The 21892-nt window shown below is 39.9% G+C and overlaps 1 long non-coding RNA gene across 3 annotated transcripts in view; it reads right to left on the minus strand.

Moving 5' to 3' along the window:
• The window catches only part of LOC135966261 (uncharacterized), a 169670-nt gene that overhangs the window by 140903 nt on the left and 6875 nt on the right, over positions 1-21892 (minus strand). For 2 of the 3 annotated variants that reach the window (XR_010579484.1, XR_010579485.1), the window contains exon 2: positions 49-147. The exons of the other annotated variant lie outside the window; for it this stretch is intronic. This is a non-coding gene — a long non-coding RNA (uncharacterized lncRNA). The remainder of the gene's footprint in view (positions 1-48; positions 148-21892) is intronic. 3 annotated transcript variants of the gene reach the window in all.

A 21892-nucleotide genomic window follows, 5' to 3' on the forward strand; every position in this document is an offset into this window, starting at 1 on the left:
TCATTAGGGAATTGCAAATTAAAACAACAAGGAGATATGGCTACATACCTATTAGGATGGTTAATATCCAAAACACGGATAGTACCAAATGGTAGAGCAACAGGAACCCTCCTTCGTTGCTGGTGAAAACGTAAAATGGTTCGGCCACTTTGGAAAACAGTTTGGCAGTTTCTTACAAAACTAAACACACTTTTATCATATTGTTCTGCAATCATTCTTGATATTTTCCCAAATGAATTGAAAACTTAGGTCCACACAAAAACCTGTGCACAAAAGTTTATAGCAGCTTTATTCATCATTGCCAAAACTTAGAAGCCACCAGGGTGTCCTTCAATAGGTGAATGGATAAATAAACTGTAGTATATTCATACAGTGGAATAGTATTGAGCACTTGAAAAAGAAAAAGAGCTATTAAGCCACAAAAAAGACATGGAGGAAGCATAAAGGCATATTACTAAGTGCAAGAAGCTAATTTGAAAAGGCTACAGACTGTGTGATTCCAATTATAAGACATTCTGGAAGAGGTAAAATTATGCAGACAGTAAAAAGATCAGTGTTTGCCAGGGTTTTGGGAAGACGGAAGGAGGGATTAATAGATGGAACACAGGATTTTTAAGCCAATGAAACTATATTGAATGACACTGTAAGGGTAGCTACATGTCATTATAGATCTGTCAAAGCCCACAGACTATACAACACAGAGAGTGAACCATATGTAAACTGTGAGCTTTGGTCACAAAGAGCGAACTGTAATGTAAACTATGGACTTTGGTTGAAGATGAGGCATCAATATTACTTCATCAGTTGTAACAAAACATAGTGTGACATATTGGTGGTGGAAAGGGCTGGGTGTGTGTTGGGGGATGGGTTATGTGGAAACTGTACTTTCTGCTCAATTTTACTGTGAGCCTAAAACATGCAGAAAATGAAATGTATTAATTAAACGTAGATTTTAAAATCTAAATAAAAGTTATGAAGCAGAAAGTGAATATAATCATATAATTATGTAAATCAATACAAATAATTGTTGAATGCATGCTTTGGGATTAAATTCAGTTGTCCACAACATGAAAAACAACAACAAATGTTGTTTAGACAAGAAAGCAGATATGTTTCTCATGTATGCAAAATAAGCCTAGAAGTAAGCAGTCTGGAGCCGGAACGATGACTCCACAGAGACTTTGTGGACTAAGGCTTCTGGCTTTGCTGAGACTCCCATCTCAGCATCTGACTCCCATCTCTTGGTCTGGTATAATTGCCAGAACTCCAGCCATTACATCTGCATTCTAAACAGCAGAGAACAAGGAAGGAGGAAATACCGGCATGCCTCCTCCCTTAAATGCAGACTTACAGGAAGTTTCATATTATATTTCTGCTTTTATCTTATTGGTCTGGAACTTAGACAACTTGTCACATCTACCTGTGAAGGAGTCTAACAATTTTTTACCTATTGAATTTACACAAAATTTAAAAAATCTGCAGAGAGGTCCAGCTACAAATCAGGGCTCGGTTTCTAAATAAAAAGAAGGAAAAAGGGATGTTAGAGTAGGCAGCTAGCCATTTGGGACTTTGAGCAACTGTTGCTATGTTAAAAATACAGTGCTAGAGACAGAGGATGCAAAAAGACATTAGATCAATAGGAGAAATAAACATGCAAGCACGCGGCTATTATATATGCTGGCAATTTGTTAATGACACAAGGATTTCAAAAGAGGATGTGAGTATGCCCAGTTGGGGTTGAGCAGAGAAACCCTCCTAGAGGGAAGGATATTTTACAAAGACCTAGAAGGATGAAGAGAATTTGAAAAGTAGGAAGTGGTGGAAAAGAAGCCAAACTTGGCATAGGAAATGGCGTGAAAGAAAGCAAGTTGTTGTTTGATAAAGAGGGCTATGCCTGTTATTGGTGCATTTTATAGTCTGCACAGATACAGAAAGTGCCTAGGCAGGAAGAAGTTTATGTCTGTAGTTTGGACATGTACCCTAATGACATCAGTTTCTCTCTTCACAATCTGTCCATCATTCCCATGGGTGGGAGGTGAGGAAGAATTCCATTCAACAACACACACTTAGAGTATCTCAGGCAAAGAGACTTTTTTCTTTTGTATTTATGATAAAACACCCAAATATGTATCCAAGTGGGATTACCAGCCTGGGTTGGATCCAAGAGACTTTGGTTACTAGAACTATTTCTCATCATAAATCCCCAAACAAGTTGAGTTTTTCACTTCCTCTCCTAATCTGCCATGGAGCACAGCCGAGTTGCTTGAAGTCATCTACTTCTTGGCAGTGGCTACAATTCCAAGATGATGGAACGATTCTTTTCCATATACATCATTATTATTTCTAGTATAAATATTTATCAAGCACTCACTGTGCAATAGAGAAGAGCTCCTGCTTGGTGGTCTTTCCAGCTGAACAAAACAAACATGAGGAGAGGTCGAGGGAAGAGGTGGGAAGAGAACCTCAGCTGGTGGGAAACAATAGGAATTGCTTCCCCGCCCCACCTCCTTTTATTCATGTTGGATGTTATTTGGACTTGACTGCCATATTTCAGTTACGTAAAATGTGTTTTTATTTGTTTAACATATGCTTTATAGGGCTTACCATGTGCTGTGCACTGTTTCTAAGCTCTTTACAAATACTAACACATTCAATCCTCATAGAATCCTGTGAAATAAGTTGTTTTATTATCTCCATTTGCAGATGAGGAAATCGAGGCACACAGTAATTTGCCCAAGGTCACTCACTGGGCACAATGACTCTAGAGCAACACTGTCCAGTAGAACTTTCTCTGATGTCAGAAGTGTTCCATATTTGCGCTGCCCAATAGGGTAACCACTGGACATGTGTAGTTGTTGAGCACTAGAAATGTGGCTTACATGACTGAGAAACTGAACTTCTGAAAGTTCAGAAGGCCGCCCACCTAGGCTTCCCAAAGTGCTGACATTACAGGCATGAGCCTGGGCTCATACAAACCTGGGCATACAAACCCAGGCTGCCTTTCTCTCCTTTCCTCTCCCTTCCTCTCTCCCTCCCTTTTCTTCCCCTCCCTCCCTCCCTCCCTCCCTTCCTTCCTTCCTTCCTTTTCTTTCTTTCTCTCTCTTTCCCTCCCTCCCTCCTCTCTCTTTCTTTCTCTCTCTTTCTTTCTTTCTTTCCTTCTTTCTTTCTCTTTCTTTCTTTCTTTCTCTTTCTTTCTTTCTCTTTCTTTCTTTCTCCTCTCTTTCTTTTCTTTCTTTCTTTTCTTTTTCCTTCCTTCCTTCCATTTTATCCTTCCTTCCTTCCTTCCTTCCTTCCTTCCTTCCTTCCTTCCTTCCTTCCTTCCTTCTTCTCTTCTCTTCTTTTCTCTTCTCTTCTCTTTTCTTTCTTTATTTTTTGAAGGAGCAAGGGCCAAGAATATAGAAACTCTTTTATAAAACAGTGATCCTTCCTGGCGCATTTGCTGTTTAATTATGATAAACAACGTGAGATATAAGTTTATAGAAAAATATGAGCAAATCACTCAGGTGGTGCCATTCTTTATTCCCTGGCCATTAAGTGGGACTACAATAAAGCTCCATCTCCAATGCAAGTTTTCTCACAATTAGTAGCAGATGAGGAGGCCAAAGGGGAGAAATCAAGGGCTGGTTAGGTCATGCATATTTGGTAGCACAGACCATTGTTAAAAGCGAAAAGCAACGTTATAGTATCTGGTACCTGCTTGGGAAAATGAAGAGCAAGACAAGGTCACGTGTGTTATCCTGCTGTCATCAAGACTGGCACTCCTTCTTTTCTCTCTTTGCCGCCCATCTTAACGCATCTCTACCTTATTCAGCTTTCGTGGTTAAACTCAAATTCCACTTCTTCCTTGAAAACTGCCCTCCTGTCTCCATGTGAAAGCATCCTCCCTACAATATGACTGTATCTTTCTTCTGGTACTTAATGGGTTCTATACTATGTAATAGCTAAGTAAGTACAAGTCCTAACTCTCCTACTTACTCTCAACTCTTAAAGGTCTGATTTCTGTTTGTATTAATTTTCTGTAAAACTTCACACAAACCTGGGCAACATAGTGAAAGAGATCCTGTCTCTACAAAAATAATAATAATAATAATTAGCCAGGCGTGGTGGCACACACCTGTGGTCCCAGCTACTCAGGAGGCTGAGGCAAAAGGATCACTTGAGCCAAAGAGGTCAAGACAGCAGTGGGTCATGTTCACACCACTGCACTTCACCCTCTGCGACTAAGTGAGATGTGCTCACATTCCATAGATTGTTTCAACTTTCAACTCTGTTTCCCTGTTTCTAGCAGGCACTTCTATGATAGCATTAACTATATTGTATTATTGTATTGTAAAATTCGATGATCATATCTCTCCCCAAGACTGTAAGCCCTTTTAGAGTAGCACCTACCTTAAAATAGATGCTCTATAAATGGCAAACAACTATTTTCTGAATGAACAGTCATTCTCAGAAATTTGTAGTATATGTAGTATGTTTGTCTTTTGTCTAAAACAAAATGGAACCCTCCTCCAATGAAACTCTTCTATATTCGTATTAGATTAAGCATTAGGTAATATCAAACTAACTTCACCATTTTATAATAGCCCTGCTGCAGGGAAAGACAATGCATAATTGTCCTAGAGAATGAGGCCATTTTCAGCCAGCTGCGGTGGCTCACACCTGTAATCCCAACACTTTGGGAAGCTGAGGCAGGCAGATCACTTGAATTGGGAGTTCAAGATCAGCCTGGCCAATATGCCAAAATTCTGTCTCTTCTGAAAATACAAAAATTAGCCAGGCATGGTGGTGCATGCCTATAATTTCCAGCTACTAAGGAGTCTGAGGCACGAGAATCGCTTTAACCCAGGGGGCGGTGGTTGCAGTTAGCAGAGATCACACCACTGCATTCCAGCCCGGGTGACAGTGAGACTCTGTCTCAAAACAAACAAACAAACAAACAAAAAGAGAGAGAGAATGAGAACATTTCTTGCTTAACCTTGCCCAAAGGACATAGGTCATCCAAAGAAGGTTGAATTTTAGGGTACTGCACAGAACCCAGAATAGAAAAGAAGTGTGAAAACTGGCAAGACATCGCAATTTTCTACAGGTATGTAAAGCTCAAACTGAAAAAGAACATTTTTGAGAATTTTAAGAAGTACATGTGAAGGATGCTCTGACATTAGGTTTAGTGAAGGAAGGGTCAGAGATAGACCAAGATCACTTTAGCAACCTATAATTTGGTTTAATTGATCGAGCAGGGAGAAAAAAAAAGGAGAAACAGAATGAGGAGATGGTGACATTGACAAATATAAAATACTGTAACATAAATTACTGTAGCTTTGCTTTGAGTAGTACTGGAAAAGTTTGTTATACTAGGAAATAGTCATATAAATGGAAAGATGGCTTTTCATGTCTTTTATGACTTGTTGTAAATGATTAATTAAATACTCTGAGTGTTTCATTAAATATATGCATTCCTTCCAAATTAAAGTGTGCAGAGACTCGTTATAAATAAATTCATTGGGTGAATGAAAGGAGCATTTACTTCTAAAGGAATATTACTGGCAAATTTCATTCTTGACATTGATTAAATAGACTAAATTTATTTTAATGGCAATACGAACAAATTACAAGTCTAATTAGTTTTCTACTTTAGTATTTTTGCATTATTTAGTGTATTTATAAGTGATCCAACAATTTTAAGAATTTTACTACATAAAAAGCATTTTGTAATAAAATGTGAAAATAAAAGAATGAATAAAACATGGTTCTCACTTCACTCATTCTCTACTTTCACGCTTCATGGAACAATTTTAAGTGCCTACTCTGAGCAAACCCTTTTCCTGAATGTTGCAGGTAATAGAAAGGAAAAATAAGACTTGTTTCTTCCCTCTAAAAGCTTGAAATGTCATGGGAAAAACATATGCACAAAATAACTTTAATATAAGACAGACTTTGGTAAGTAAGTGCTAAAATAATAGAGGTACAAAGTGCTTGGGGAGTATAAGAAATGGAGGGATTAAGACTGATGGGGAGGGGATCAAGAAAGGCTTCTCGGAGGAGGAAGGGTTTGAGCTTGACCTTGAGAGATGGCTGGAAATTTAACAGGAGGTTCTGGGTGGGGGAGGAGAAGAGAAAGGGGTTGTGTGGTCTCTGGGTTGCTGGGTTGTTCTATGGAGGGGTTTTGGTGTGTCTCTGGACAATTTTGAACTGTCACATGGAAGAGATGTGTCACACAGAAAATACACAGAGCAACTAGTAACTGGTCTGAAAATACAGCCATGTGACTTCAGAGAAGAAACCGTATCAGGCCTGAAGTGTGGGCAACAACAGTGACAGGTATAATTAGACATTGAGCAGATCAGTGTTTTTTGATTAATAAGCTTGTTCTTCCCATACATTAACTCATGGGCCTGAAAGGAACCTCAGGAAGTTACTTAGGTCACCCCTGACTACGTTTTTTTAAAAATTATTATTATTATTCCCTTAGCCTCAGCCCTATAATATGAGCTCTTCAAATGCTCAGACCCTTGGGCTCTACATGAGGACCAATACAACTAGTAAAATATAGTAGTGGCAGCAGTTAAAGCCACCTTGTGATACCACGATTTTGTAGCCGTATTAACAACATTGTGTGGGAACTGAGACAAGGGTTTTGTGAGTCTTTCAGGGCTGCCCTTCTTTTAGGCAGCCCCCAACAAGTTACAGCTTCTGCTTGGGGTAAAAGCTGACCACAGAACTTATTCACAATGGCTTCCACCGCCTTGCCTTAACAAAGTGGATCCCTATCTAGCTACCAATTAGAAGTCTAAAGTTACAGAATGCTGGCACTGGAGTAGTTGTTAGGATTAATCTAACCCAACCCCTTTGTTCTTCATTTTACAGTGGAGGGAAGAGAATCTTAGGGGAAGTGATATGCCCAAAGTCACACAGTTAATGATTGGCTTACCTGAACCAGAACTAGAATGTAAATCTCTAAGTTTCCTAACTTTCAAATTAGTTTCTCTCTCCTGCAGCGTACTGCCTTCTTTATTTGCATCAATAATGTAGGTGTGTCTGTGCATTAATATTTCTAAGAGTTTGACTTAAAGCATTCAGTAGGTGCCCAGAGAATAACGTATGTTAAGCCAGAGAAGTAAAATGCATTGGATCAAAACATTCTCACTTGGAAAAAACATTAGAATCCTGGGAATTTCTTGAAATGCAAGAAAGCTCAGCCTCCAGGACTTGCAGTGTAAACACTGTGGCTAATTTGTTGAAGTGAGATGCCATTGATGATTCTCCCTGCCTTGAGAGATGACAGGGCTCCTTTGCAGAACAAAGCCGATTGCTGTAGCAGATTGCTAGGGGAAGGCAGATTGCAAAAAGTGATCAGGAAAAGATAAGACATGTTACCGAGACAGATCATTTTTCTTGAAGAGGAGTTAAAAAAAGACACTAAAAAAGACACTAAAAAGGAATTCCTCCCATAAAGTTTGTCTTTCAGAGGGCAACCATTTCCACAACTCTGTTCCTGCCTAAAGAAGCAGGCTATAACCTGGAGCAAAGCTTGGAGAGGCTAGTACATCAGTTTTACAGAAGCAGTTCGGAGAATAGTGAATATGGATAATACAGATAGCAACCCAGACACTTGATCCATGAGTTTGCTACATCAAAATTGGACAAGAATAACTTTCAATAAAGTTACTTTCCAGTGACCTGTTATTTTTAAAAGTGTATCCTTACTAATAAAAATGATACTTTGATACTGGGTATATAACCAAAGGAAAATAAATCAATCTACCAAAAAGACACATACCCTTGTATGTTTATCACTGCACTACTCACAATAACAAAGACATGGAATCCACCAAGGTGCCCATCACTGGTAGATTGGATTAAGAAAATGTGGCACATATACATCATGAAATGCTACAAAGCCATAAAAAAGAATGAAATCATGTCCTTTGCAGCAACGTGGATGCAGTTGGAGACCGTAGTACTAAGTGAATTCACGAAGGAATAGAAAGCCAAATACCACATGTTCTCACTTACATGTAGGAGCTAAACATTGAGAACATATGGACATAAAATGGGAGCGATAGACACTGGGGACTACTGGGAGGAGGGCGTGGGTTGAAAAACTACCTATCAGGCACTATGTTCACTACCTTGGTGATGGGAGCTGTACTCCAAACCTCAGCATGATGCAATATTCACATGTAACAAACCTGCATGTGTACCCCCGTATGTAAAATAAAAATTGAAATGAAAAGAAAAGAAAAGAAACCAACACCATGAGGTTTTCAGCTCCCCCATAATCTCCATGACCCTCTTTAGTCCTAAATAAACATAAATGTAAGTAAAAATAAATAAGTAAAAAATAAAGATGACACTGTTTCTCCACTTATTTTCTTATCAAAGAAAAATGGCCACAAGCCATTCTGTAGAATAAGCTGCCTTATAAGAGTTTTATCCTTTTGACATGATTTGATTTGAGGCTGTCCTTCTTTTCATTTGCTTTTAAATTCTATGTACAATAGAATAATTCAATTCCATGGGGTATTGTAAAACTTCTTTTTAAAATTCTTGTTTCCATCCATCAGTAGAGTACTTTTCTTCTATTGCTACGAAATAATTTTTATTCTGATTCTACACAAAAATGGCAAATCAGATGTTAGGGCAGAAAGCTACCTTAGCAACCATTTGCTGCGACGTCCTCACATTCTAGATGTAGTAATGTCCAGGGATTTCTTGATTTTTGGTGGCTCATCCAGGGGAAGAAGGGGCATAACTCTAGCTAGGACACACCTTCTGCTCCTACTCCTATGCGCTTTCACTGCCAGAACATTCCACCTTCATTAGAACAGCGCCTTAAATTATGTTTGTCTTAGGAAATATGCCTCACTTTTCATATTTTAATGCGCTCACTTTCAAGGAAGTTTTAGAAAAAACATGAAATGCCTTTTAATTTTAATTTTAATGAAAGGTGAAAATTTCTTTCTATATTAAATTCTAGTTAGGAGAGCTACTATTCATAAGTTAGTTATGTTTATTTGTGGCTACATTAGTCAGATTTAGAATATACTAATTCTGGGTAGTAAACAACTATGAAATCTTAGTGGGTTCAACAATAAAGTTTCACTTTTTGGCTGAGGATCTGTACACTGGCAGGCTCTAGGTGAGTTCAGGTTTGCTCCACCTAATTTCTCACTCTGGTAGCTGACTGGGACTTGCTTTTTTCATGGCAGATGGCAAATGCCCAAGAGCACAAACGAGACCACGCAAGCGCAATGAAGCCTCTGTGCAGAACACATCTGCTCACATCCCATTGCCCAGAAAAAGTCACATGGCAAAGCCTAACCGCAGGGATGAATGCCTTGTCTGCTCTACAGAAGCACTGCAAAGTTATATGACAAGGGGGTGGATGCAAACGCTTTTGTAGGGTGAGCATGGAGAATTGAGCCTAATATTCCAACCTACTACTTGTGAAAATTAAAATGGAAATTGTTACTTTTCTCTAGAATTGGAAATTAAACTGTTGAATTATCCAAGATGCCTAGATTAAGACAAAACTTTATTTAAAATTTAATTTTCTGAATGCCTTTGGTTTTCTAGTAAAGTTTAGGTTATTTAGATACTCAGTAAATATTTGAGGGATACGTAAATGCTGTGTCCACTAAGAAACTGCCCCTTTTGTAACATTAGTTCATTCATCCATTAAGGACTATGTATTGAGTGCCACTATGTGCCAGGCACTACAGTATTTATAAATGAGTGAAACACATCAATGTACAGAAAATAAAAATGCTTCCTGTGTGAAGCTTATGTTCTGACAACATATTTTTCTTTAAAAAGAAAAAAATAATAAGCAAAACATATTGTATGTTAGTATCTGATATACACTTTATACAAAATCAGGCTAAAAGAATTAAGAGGACTAAGGTGGGGTTAGCGACAGGCTGCAATTTTTCTGTAGTGTGAAAAGGGGGTACAGGGTAGATCTTACCAAAACTTGACATTTGAGCAGAGACTTGAAGGAGGTGAGGGATTTTTCCCTCTGTTCCCCATGTAGCCATAGAGATTCATGAAGGGTCTTCAGTCAGAGAGCATTTCAAGTATAACTCTTGGAAAGGGGGTGGTGGAGGGGGCCCTAACAGGGCAGGGCTTGGGAACAGCCTCCACCCCCTGACACCACAACCAGAGTACTTCCAATTTCAGCTGTTAGACTTAGCCCTAAGATTTCTATTGAGGAATATCCTACCTTTAAAAAATAAATGAATAAATACCTTAGAATACTATGCTAGATTATGAACTCATCCAAAGTCAAAGATCTGGCTTAAGATCTTGATTAAGAACATTGAAAAGTACATTAATAAAATTTATTTATTTATTAGTGATGGCTCAATTTCTCAATAGTCAACTGCCCCAGGGCTTGGTCTATAGCCCTGTCTCCTGCTTACAGTTTTTCCTTAGATATTTTATTCAAGCCTTAAACACCATCTATATGCTAATGACTCCTAACTTTACATCAGTCCTGACTCTTCAACATGACTCCAGACAGTTCCCCTTGGATATCTGATGAACAATCTCAAACTTAACATGATCAAAATAGAACTCAGGATTCTGCCTCCTCCATCACACCACTACCTTTTTAATTGTCCTTATCTCAGCAAATGGGGCCATCACTCCTCCTATTCCAGCACATGCATCTCCAAATCCAAAATATGTTTTATATCATCTCACTTCTCTCCATCTCCACTCTTGCTTAAGCCCCATTATCTCCTGTGACAACTACTGTTATGACCTCCTATCTGGTTTCTCTGTTTGACAATTGATTATTTATGCTGCAATTGGTAATCTTTTAAAAATATATATCATGTCACTCCCCTCTAATGCTTTCTATGACAATAAGGATAAAATCCAAACTTCTTGCCATGGTCTACAAAACCCAGCGTGATCTGGCCCCTGAATATGCCCTGCTTATATGTCCCTGATCTCTTTCTCTTTTATTTGCCTACAGAGCTTTCCTCTCTCACCGGTCATATTTTGAGATGGTTGGTCTCCACAAATGGTCTATGTCTCAACTTAAATGTCCACTTTTCAAAGAAGTCTTCCCTGACCCTCCAGTCATCTGTATCACCTCACCCTTCATACTACTTATCACTGTCCCCAGTTATTTCATTAATTTATTTATTTACTTGATTATTGTCTATCTTTGACCATCAGAATATAAGCCCCACTGCAACAGAGGTTTTGCTGACATATTCCAAGCACCTAGAACAATAACTGACATATAATAGGTGCTCAAAAAGGATCGACCAAATAAATGATGACTAGGATCGGTGCTTTTTCAGAGACTAGATGTTACTAGGAAAAAGGAGAGGGCGCCATGGCATTGAGTGTGATGATAGGTATGGTGATAGGAATTTTTGGTTTCAAAGCAAGGCAAAAATGAAAAAGAAATGGAAAGTTAGAGAAACAAGTTTTCCCTGCTGTGCAGTTGTAACTGAGTCTGGTCCCAGATTTTGGTCTTCTTCACAACTCAGGCCCATTTAATATATAACTGCATCTGCTAGGTTCTTTGATTGCAGACAAGAGAAACTCACCTCTAGACACTTAGGAAAAAAGAAAAGAAAAGAAAGGTTTAGAACTAACACATAGAACAGAAATGAAAACACAAGTACCAGGTCTTAGTATAGGAACTTGAGTAGTTTCAAGGAAGTTGGGCCAGGAACAAATGGGACATTTTCTTCAGGCCACTGAGGTCGGGATAAAAGAAGTGCACCAATATTCACTTTTTCACACTTTACCCAAGTTTTATTTGTGGGGCAAAAATGTCTGACATGGCTTGAGTCCTGATCCTACCCCAGGATCCAGGCATGGAGTGAACCCCCACCACCATAAACTCAGTGGACTGTTATCAGAATAACAAGTAATGGATACTAGACAGGCAAATACAACAGCTGTCCACTCCATTCCAGGAAATAGCATGGGGTGAGGTGTTTCATTTTAGAGGGTTATAATCTAGTTTGCAAGGAAATAAAACTAGAGGTCACTTATCTCAATGAAGGAAATGTATTATTACTGGGAAAATAAGGCATCCTTCCTGTTAACCAATGAGAAAACTAACAGAGATTTATTCCTAGACATGCATTTTCTCTCCTGAGGCCCATTTTAAGGATAGTGTTTCTCATCTTCTGCAAACTGTCAGCCGGAACAGGACCTCTCCTACCTTCACAAGGGCATTGCTTATCCCTAACTGCAGAATTTCCTCTGTTCTCACCAAACTGCCAGATTTCACCTGGCCAGCCACTTGGCCAACAAAATTAAGTGGTTAATTAAATAACTCTAACCATAAGCCTCCAGCAATTCACAACCAATTTCGTGTGTATGTGTGTGTGTGACTGTGTGTGTGTGACTGTGTGTGTATGACTGTGTGTGTGTGTGTGTGTGTGTGTGTGTGTTAGGTGGGAGTGGGAGGCTAGAGCAAAAGGTAGGGGAAAAAAAGAGAAGAAAACTTACGGATAAGTCTCAACAATGTAAAAGCAAAGAAGACATCCCTATGGTGAAAACATATTCTTTCACCTGAAGTTCATGAATTAGGAGGCAATCTGCCGAGTCAGAGCTAGATTTTGAACTGTAAGTTATGATTGATCACATAAAATTCATCTTTATGGCAATAGATAGTAATTTATACACCTATTTGTTTCTTTAACAAGCATTCATTGTGTGCCAGCAGTGTTCTAAGCATGACTGAGGGAGATGGATGTGTTTCTTGCTCTCTTGGGGCTGGCAGGGTAATGGTGGTCATGAGGCAGGTGAAATAAACAGCGGCTTGGAAGGATCCTCCTTGTCAGGGGATGAGTTGGGGTTGCCATTGGCTTCTATCAGAGAAAAAGAACATGAAGCCTTCAAAAATAAACTGAGCTTCAAGGAGAGAGAATGCTATACTTGCTAACCGAATGGAAGCATGCATCCAGAAGAGAAAAGGTTCAGAACTAAAAGGAGTCAGAATGTCTTATGAGACTGGCTGGGAACAAGGGCTGTGTGAGTGGCGAGAGGAGAGCAGCTTAGCGCAAATCCAAAGCCAGAGTCGGGGAGCATAGAAAAGAAGGAATTCTTCCTACAGAGATCTAGAACTAAATGGGACACAGCAGGAACAGGGCCAGGTTTGATGGGCAAAATCCCATGCTCATGACCAAATTATAAGTACAAAATCAGGTTTGAAAGTGTGTGTTACTGTAGAAAGAGAAATCACAATACATTACACATTTTTAAAAGCTGACAAATACCCCAAATATGAAAAAACCTGGATAAAAATATACTAGCTGCTTTAATTAACTGCCTAGCATACCCCTATTACTGCTTGATGTGCTTTTATACTTATTTTGCTAAATTTTTTTTGGTTGTGAATTTATTGGCCATTCACTTCTTTGCAGGAAAATGACTTTGCAATGTAGTTATCTATACAGTGAACAGAACAATAATTCATTCTTTATTCTGGCATGAATGATTACAATTTGGATTTTTTTTTTTTATTTTTGGTGATGTTGACTAGGTATAGATCTAGTCACTCTATATATCTGAAGATTGGAAGAACTTTCACAGAATAGCTTCTGGCTTTGTGTTTTCAAACCTTGTTTCTCCTCCCCAGTCCCTATACTCCTGGTGCCAGGCTGATATGGTGCAAGATATATACTGACTATAGGACTTCTGTTTATGCACCTTTGTGTCAGCAAAGTAGGTAGTAGGAAAGTTGCTGGAAACCATTCCAACACCGAGAAGGATAGAAATAACTTAAATCTACACCCAAAAAAGTGCCTGTGAACCACAAAAATACATCCCACTAAGCCTAAATTAAAGTAAACTTCCCCTTAGCTGAATGCTAAACATGCCCATGGCCACTCCAGTACCACTGAATGTTAGGGAGAGTAAGACAGAGTGGAAGTTGAAGTAGAGAGACAGTGATCTTAACTGATTATAGTTAACTACTGTTTTTTCACAAATTTTATTATCCATGTGATCATGTGAACACATTGCATGAGCCCCTCTCAGGGCCTTGGAAAATCGCTGGTCAAGGAAAAGGCCTTGAAACTTGTCAGATTCTGGAGCAGGCTTTGGTATTCAAGAAACCTCAGAATAAGGCTTGAAAAGAAAAAAACAGCAACAATTCAGAATAACCAATGGGAACTGTCATGCAGTGTTATGATCTGAGAAAGAGGCCTGCTACCTAAAAAGGAGGAGAAATGAGTGAGATTTTGGAAAGGTTCATAGGGTTTCCACCAGTGCCAAGGTTAGCTAGAAGGCCTGAACTTGGACTCAGCTGTGCAAAACATGTTACAAGGGAACCCTGTATCAGTTATCTGATGCTGCATAACAAATCACTCTAAAACATAAAGGATTAAAACAACAATAAGCATGTATTATCACACACAGATGATACGCATATTATAATTATGAGGCTTAGGTTCTGGGAGTGGCTTAGCTGGGTGGCCCAGGCTCACTCTCACATCTGGCAAGTTAGTGCTGGTTGTTGACCAGGTTCCTTGCTACATGGACCACTCCACAGGGCTGCTTGAGTGTCCTTATGACATGGCAGCTGGCTTCCTCAAGAGTGAGGGATCCAAGAAGTAAGGTGGAGGCCTCAATGTCTTTCACCACCTAGTCTCAGATATTTCACTGTCATTTCTGAAAAATTGTATTCGTTACACTATTCACCTCCATTCATTGTGTGAGGGGACAACACAAGGGTGTGAATACAAGGAGATGGGGATCGACAAAGGCCATCTTGGAGACTGGCTTGCACTGACCCTTTGCACTGTAATGTAGTTTAACTTTGTACAGCAGCAGACAAAAAATATGGAAATATTGATCTAGCAAAATGTGGAAAAGACCTAACATCCCAGGAGCTTGTGTGTGTGGTTGGATGTTGCTGGGGGTGGTCAGGCAGAGGTCTCCAAAGATAGCCCTTGGCAGAATTCTGACTTACGAGCAGCATATAAATATAAAGAGCAACTTTATTTCATAGATGAGTATCTTGGACATAGGAAAGGAAAGTGAATATTCCAAGGCCACATTGCCAGTCAGATTCAGAGATGGCAGAACTTGGCTACTCCTAATAATGATAATTTAAATACTAGAGTGTTTTCCTCTGTACCAGGTACTAGCCTACATTTTCTGTGTATATCATCTCATGTAATTACTATAGCTAAGGAAGTGGAGGCACTAAGAGGTCTAGCAAATTGCTCATGGTCATGTAGCTAGTCATGGTAGAAATGGCATTTCAACCAAAGTCTGTCTGGTGTCCGAATTCCCTTTCTCCACCTCCACATCCCACTCCTTCCAAACCTTCCATTCTTTTAAGTCTGTCAAGTTATCTCCTTTCTATAATCTTTCATCCTGTCTTCCCTGACATACCTCATTCCCAAGGAGAAGTCTTCTGTTTGGGGATGCCCTAAGGGGCCCTGCTTTACCAGAACTCCCAAACACCTTACAAATTACTCAACATAAGTGTGAACACAGTGAGAACATAAGTAGAACCCAGAAGTAAAATTGGGTTCTAAACATTTCAGACAAACAATGCCAACATGTGTGTAATATACAGAAGTTTAGCTTTAAGTTTTCAGAGCAAAACTTGGAAGGAGGCTCCTCACCAAACCAAGGCCCCCACCCCAAGCCAAGTATTCTAACACCTAATAGCCAAAACTAATGGAGCACTATATGCTTGCCATTGTTCTATGTGCGCTACCTCTACTGACTAATTCTAACTTTTTTAATAGCCTCATAAGGAAGGTATACCATTATTATCTCCATTCTCCATTTTTTAATGCAATTTATCCACAAGGTTACACACTAGGCAAGTGGTAGTTCTGGGATTTGGACAAAGTCTGGGTGAAGAATCCACACTTCTGTGCAATTTGCTCATCTTTGTCTTTTTTCTTTCAAGTCTGCTGTTGCCCTGGAGGTGCTGTCAGTGGAGTCTAAGATTTGGTCCCCTTGTTCGTCAGCGTTCATCAGTCAGAATTCTTGAGCATCTGTCACGGTGAGATACTGTGCTAAGCACTCAGCTGAAGAAAACAGACACAGTCCCTGTCTTCCTTGAGTGTGCATTCTAGTGGGAGCAACAGACCTTAAACGAGGTAATAAATATATTTATTTAAAGTTAACAACTCAACAAATAAGGATAGCTTAAAATTATAAGAAATGCTATGAAAGTAAAAAACAGGGTGCTCTCATAGATGATCCCAGGAGGATCTATTTAGACATGGTTTGGTCAGTGAAGTCTGATAGCAAATTTAAGCTGATAGCAAATTTAAGCTGACACCAAAAGAATGAAAAGCTTTAAAATGAGTAAAGGAAGAGGCATTTCAGTTAAACATGGAAGACACAAGACATTCTTCCTTACCTTTCCACAGACCCTTCTAAAATTGCATATAAAAGGAACTAATGAGATAGAAACTCAGAAGGACAAAGAAAACAGGTGATGAGAGAGAGAATTGTGATTGCAAAGAGTAAACATATTTTTGGAAGATAAAAAGTGGAAGGAGGAGTGAGCAAAAGTAAGAATGCCGTATACCAAGTGTGAGCAAGCTGGATGCCAATGTCAAAGGAGCCAAATCACAGCATCAACCCCTCCTAGTAAGTATCAGCCATTGATGGTGCCTAGTCTGTGGCAGATAAGGGTGGAGTTCCGGGGAGAAATCAGGAGAATGGTTTAAAAGTCAGTATAAAGCACATTGAAACCCCTGGACCCTCTCCTCCCTCTCCTCTACCCAGGTCCAGGCAAGTGTTCCTCCTCACCCTGCCAGGATGCCAGAATCTTACTATTCTGTAGAGAAGTTGAACTGGAGTGGCTCCATACCCAGGATGCTGGCCCCAGAAGAAGTGGAGGTGCAAAGGAATAGGGTCTAAGCACAAGTGTAGACATTGAAACATATGATTTCTATTCCTTCCAGCTGCACCAACCCTATGGGTTTGGGTTATAATCCTGTGGTAGTATCGTTTGACTTTTTAAAACCGTATTTTTATTCCTTTTATAAAAATTTTACTCACACATACACATGCACACACGTGCACACATACACGTATTTTTTTTTTTAAGAAAAGTGGAAAAGCGTTTCTTGCGGAGGAAACAGCCTGTGTGAAGGTCCTCACCGTTGCATTCAGGGGAGTGACAAGGAGGACCTGGCAGTGCAAGGGCAGCGGTAGGAGGAGGACATGGGGAGGATGAGGGTGGAGAACGTGAGGTCAGACGCTGCGGGACCTTGTGGACCATCTGAAAAGTCTGAGTTTTCTTTGAAATGTAGCCATGAAAGGTTTTTAAGCCATGGGTAACATGATCTTATTTAGATTTAAAGAGTTACTCTAGTTGTATAAAGAATAGTTTGTCATATATTTAGCTGGGTCTTCGCATGAAAAATTATGTATCCCAGTACTTTAGAGCGGAAAGGACCTTCAAGATCATTTAGTTCAACCCTTTCTTTTAAAAGATAAGCAAACTAAGACACAGAAAATTTATGATTTGCCCAAGGTCACAGAGCTAATAACTATGTGAAGCTTTTAAACTAGGAGTTGCAGGGTAATAGATTTTACTTTTAAGAAATCTTTCTACTCTATATTTCCTTTGGCCAGAAGTGATGTCTTCCTTTTCTGAACTTTCATCTCACTTTATTTTTCTCTCCTATGGTGCTTATTCATTTATTACCTTGATCATAGTTCTTTGTGTTCTTGTCTTGTCTTATCTTCTTTATGAGACTATAAAAGCAATCCCTGGAGAGCAGGAAGTATGTTCTCTACCTTATGCATCTCCATAGAACATTGCCTATGGTAGCTGTTCAGTCAATGCTTGTTAAGCAAATGGATCAATGGACAGGTGATGCATGAATGAATGAATGAATGAATGAATGAATGAGTTCTCCATATGCTATAAATACTGAGTGTTTACTGACTGAATATGCACATGTAGATTATACTCTCCCTGATTTATCATTCTAGGCTACCTCCTAGATATGTTTTCATTCATTTTTCTCTTATATGAACATAATGGAAAGTGGTTATTTTTAATCAGAAGAAATGAGGTGGCCTAGAAAAATATCACATTTCTAAGTCAGGTAATTCTTTCTTCCAAGATTATCAGCAGAGAGAGTCTCTCCACACTCCCCACTCCCTTCCTCCCAATCCCACTGGCTGGGTTTACATTTTCTTTCTCAACACATGATCCTTTGGGAGCTTATTTCTGACCAGAATTTTTTTTTTCAAGAGATGACTGAGACTGCCCATAAGAAACTAACCAAGTGTCCAGGGTAAAACAGTGATATCACAAAGGAGAAAGATATTTTACTTAAGGTTAAAAAAAAGAAAAAAAAAAAAAAAGCAGGGCTCTAACTATGCCCTCTCCAGCAGAGCAATATACACACATCCAATGAAAACTAATGCTGCCAATAGTGGAGAAAGCCCTGAAGGAGATTTGGGAGCCATGGGTGATGTCCCTGCCTTCGGTATTGACTTGTTCAATGGCTCTCTCTCTCTCTCTCTCCCCCTTGATTTGCTCATCCATAAAATAGACATAAAATTTGCAACAATTGGTCATAGGTCCAGTTTCTCCTACCACAAAATGCCCCATTAATTCTGTCCATGAAATCAGTCAGACTGGTTTCAGGGATAATTATTACATTTTTGGACTCACCAATTTGGCATCTTGCACATACATAGTCAGGCGCATGTTGAGAATCTTTGCCGGAGATGAGGTTATACAATGTATTTTGGCTCCCTGCATGAAGAAACAAGCTTCAGGGCATGGGATGTGATCATCTAAGGTCTCCACTAAGGCAATCGGCACTCAGAAGACAAACGTGACTCATTGTGTATGGGACCTCAATCCACTGTTCACAAACTTCGGTTTGAGGGTTGGGAAGGTCTGGAAAAGATTCTAGTGTAAAGCCTAATTCAGAAGGGTACAGATTGTTTTCTTTGTAAAGTGACACATGTCAGTGTTGTGAAACAGTGGAAACTGGAAGGAAAAGAAAATCTTGTGTCAACTCTCACGGAGTCATCCTGCTGCCCCGGCTACAGACATCACTTGCTTTCTGCTGCTGTGCTCCCCTATTACAATGAAGCCACTGTCCTCAGATAGTTCCAGCTGCCTCACCGTATTAGTTATCTATTGCTAGGAAAGAAGCCACCCCAAAAGTCAGTGGTTTAAAGCCACACCATTTTATTATTTGTTCATGAAATCTGTAATCTGGGTGGGGCTCAGCGGCAATTCTGCTGGTCTTGCCTGGAATCACTCATGCAGGTGGTATTATCTGGAGTCTCAACTGGGCTAACTCTCAAATAATACAGAATGACTTCATGACTTCATTCACATGCATGTCACCACAGCTGGGATGGCTGAAACAGCTGGGGCTGGTCCGGCATCTCTCCCTCCCTCTCTCTCACTCTCTCTCAGTGGTTTCTCCAGCAGTGCAGCCTACTACCATTACATGGGGACTCCGGGCTCCCAAGAGCACAAAAGCAGAAACTGCCAGGTTTTCTTAAGGTTCATGTCTCAAACAGCCACAGTGTCACTTCTGCAGCATTCTATTGGTTACAGCAAGCCACAGGTCAACCCAGATTCAAGGAGAGGGGAACAGATCCCATATCATTACGTAAAGAGTGGCAAAGAATGTCCAGACACCTTTTATCTACCACAACCACAATTACATGGTCAGGTCTTGCAGGGTAAAGGAGCATCTAGTGACTTGCCCAACCTTCTCCCCAGCCACACACTTCCCCGGGTTCCTCCTTGGATGCTCCGCTCTTACAATGCAGCCTTCACTCCAGGGCTCCGGGCCTGTTGCTTTTACTTTTCTGTCACTACCAGCCAACTTCTCTCTACTGATTTTCTCTCCACCTCATAGTTTTTGATTATTCATGGGCTCTGCTGCTCCATGGCATTATTGCCATATGGCTTCTACTGCTATAAAAATTAGTAGTGTGCAGAAAAGCTTTAACAAAGCAGGCCAGAGACTGCTAGCCTTAGGAAGACCTGCTTGAAAGGCTGATCCTTGGCTGGCATCTAGGAACTTGGATTTTGAGGGGTGTGTTAGGGTTCCCCAGAGAAACAAAACCAATAGGATATGTGTATGTGTATATACATATACAAATATATGTGCATATTTGTATATACATATACACATATATGTATATACATATACTCACATATGTACATATATGTGTATACAAATATTTGTATACATTTGTATATCAGTATACATTTGTAAATATATGTGTATATTTGTATACATTTATAATATGCATGTATATGTGTATATTTGTATGTTTGTGATCCAGGAGAGTAGATAGTGCATTTCCAGTGTAATGGCTGGGGGTGGTCAGATGCAGTGGCTCGTGTCTATAATCCCAGCACTTTGGGAGGCCGAGGCGGACAGATCGCTTCAGGCCAGGAGTTCAAGGCCAGCCTGGCCAACAAGGTGAAATTAGCTGGGCATGGTGGTTCACGCCTATAGTCCCAGCTACTCTGGAAGCTGAGGCGTGAGAATCGCTTGAACCTGGGAGGCAGAGGTTGCAGTGAGCCGGGAACACACACTGTACTCCAGGCTGGGCGACAGAGTGAGATTCTGTGTCAAGAAATAAATAAATGAATAAAATAGAAATAAAACATAAAAATAAAGACTGGCAGGTGGAGACCCAGGAGAGCCAATTCAGTCCAAAGGTGGCCTGCTAAGAATCCCCTTCTGTTCAGGGAGGCCAGTATTTTTGTTCTATTCAGGCCTTCAACTGATTGAATGAGGCCCATCCACATATTGGAGGGCAGCCTCCTTATTCAAAATTCACTGATTTAAATGTTAATCTCATCCCAAACCCCACTCCAAGTGAATACATAAAATTAACCATCACAGGAGGGTTTCCATTATTCCCCGAAGTGATAAGAAGGCTCACTGAGCTTAAACTGTTTGTACAAGCAATGTGGTTTGTGCTGGACACCTGCTTTCATGATTCCCATAAGGAATAAGGAAAGGAATCCCCAGTCTGGAATTTTATTACATGCTAGGCAGAGAGTGCCTATGTAATCAGCCCCCAGTAAAAGCCCTGGGCACTGAGTCTCTAATGAGCTTCCCTGATGGACAACATTTCATAACTGTTGTCACAACTTGATGCTGCAGGAATTAATCGCATCCTGTGTGACTCCGATGGGAGAGGATTCTTCGAAGCTTATGTCTCGTTTCCTCCAGATTTTGCCCCATGCACCTTTTCCTTTTGCTGATTTTGCTCTGTATCCTTTTGCTGTAATAACTCTTAGCCCTGACTAGGACTCTGTGCTGAGTCCTGTAAGTCTTCCTAGCAAATCATTGACCCTGGCGATAGTCTTGGCAGTCCCCAATACAAGTAGGAAAGGGAAAATTATATCACTAGCACAGGTCTGTTCTCAATTGTTAATACAAGTGAAACAAAGATGGAGATTATTTCATAATAATTAGAAGTCTTATCTGAAGGTAAGGGACTATCTATATGAGTGTGGCACTCTGCTACACACCACAGACTAGTCAAAGGGTATTTTAGGAACACAAATGAGTGACCAAAGCTTTGTAGAGTGGGAAGGTTATTTGAGTGAGTTGGAAAAAGGAGAAAAAGGAGGTGGTGGAGCCCAGTGTTTGAGAGTTTGGACTCTGGAGACATGGCTGAGTCCTGAATAGCTGCACTGGCTACTTCCAAGTTGTTAATCAACATGAACTTAAAGGTCCAAAAGTATAACGTGGCTTAATAAAAATAATGACTAATACTTGTCAAATGTTTATCACATCCTAGGAACTTTGTGTGTTTACTCACTTAACCCTCATAACAATCTTATTAGGTGAGTGTTATTTTAATCTCTATTTTGCAAATTCAGAAACTGAGGTCAGGAAAAAAAGGTCTTGCAAATACTCACAAC

This window comes from Macaca fascicularis, chromosome 11, assembly GCF_037993035.2.
Source record: "Macaca fascicularis isolate 582-1 chromosome 11, T2T-MFA8v1.1".
Classification (NCBI taxonomy): Eukaryota; Metazoa; Chordata; class Mammalia; order Primates; family Cercopithecidae; genus Macaca; species Macaca fascicularis.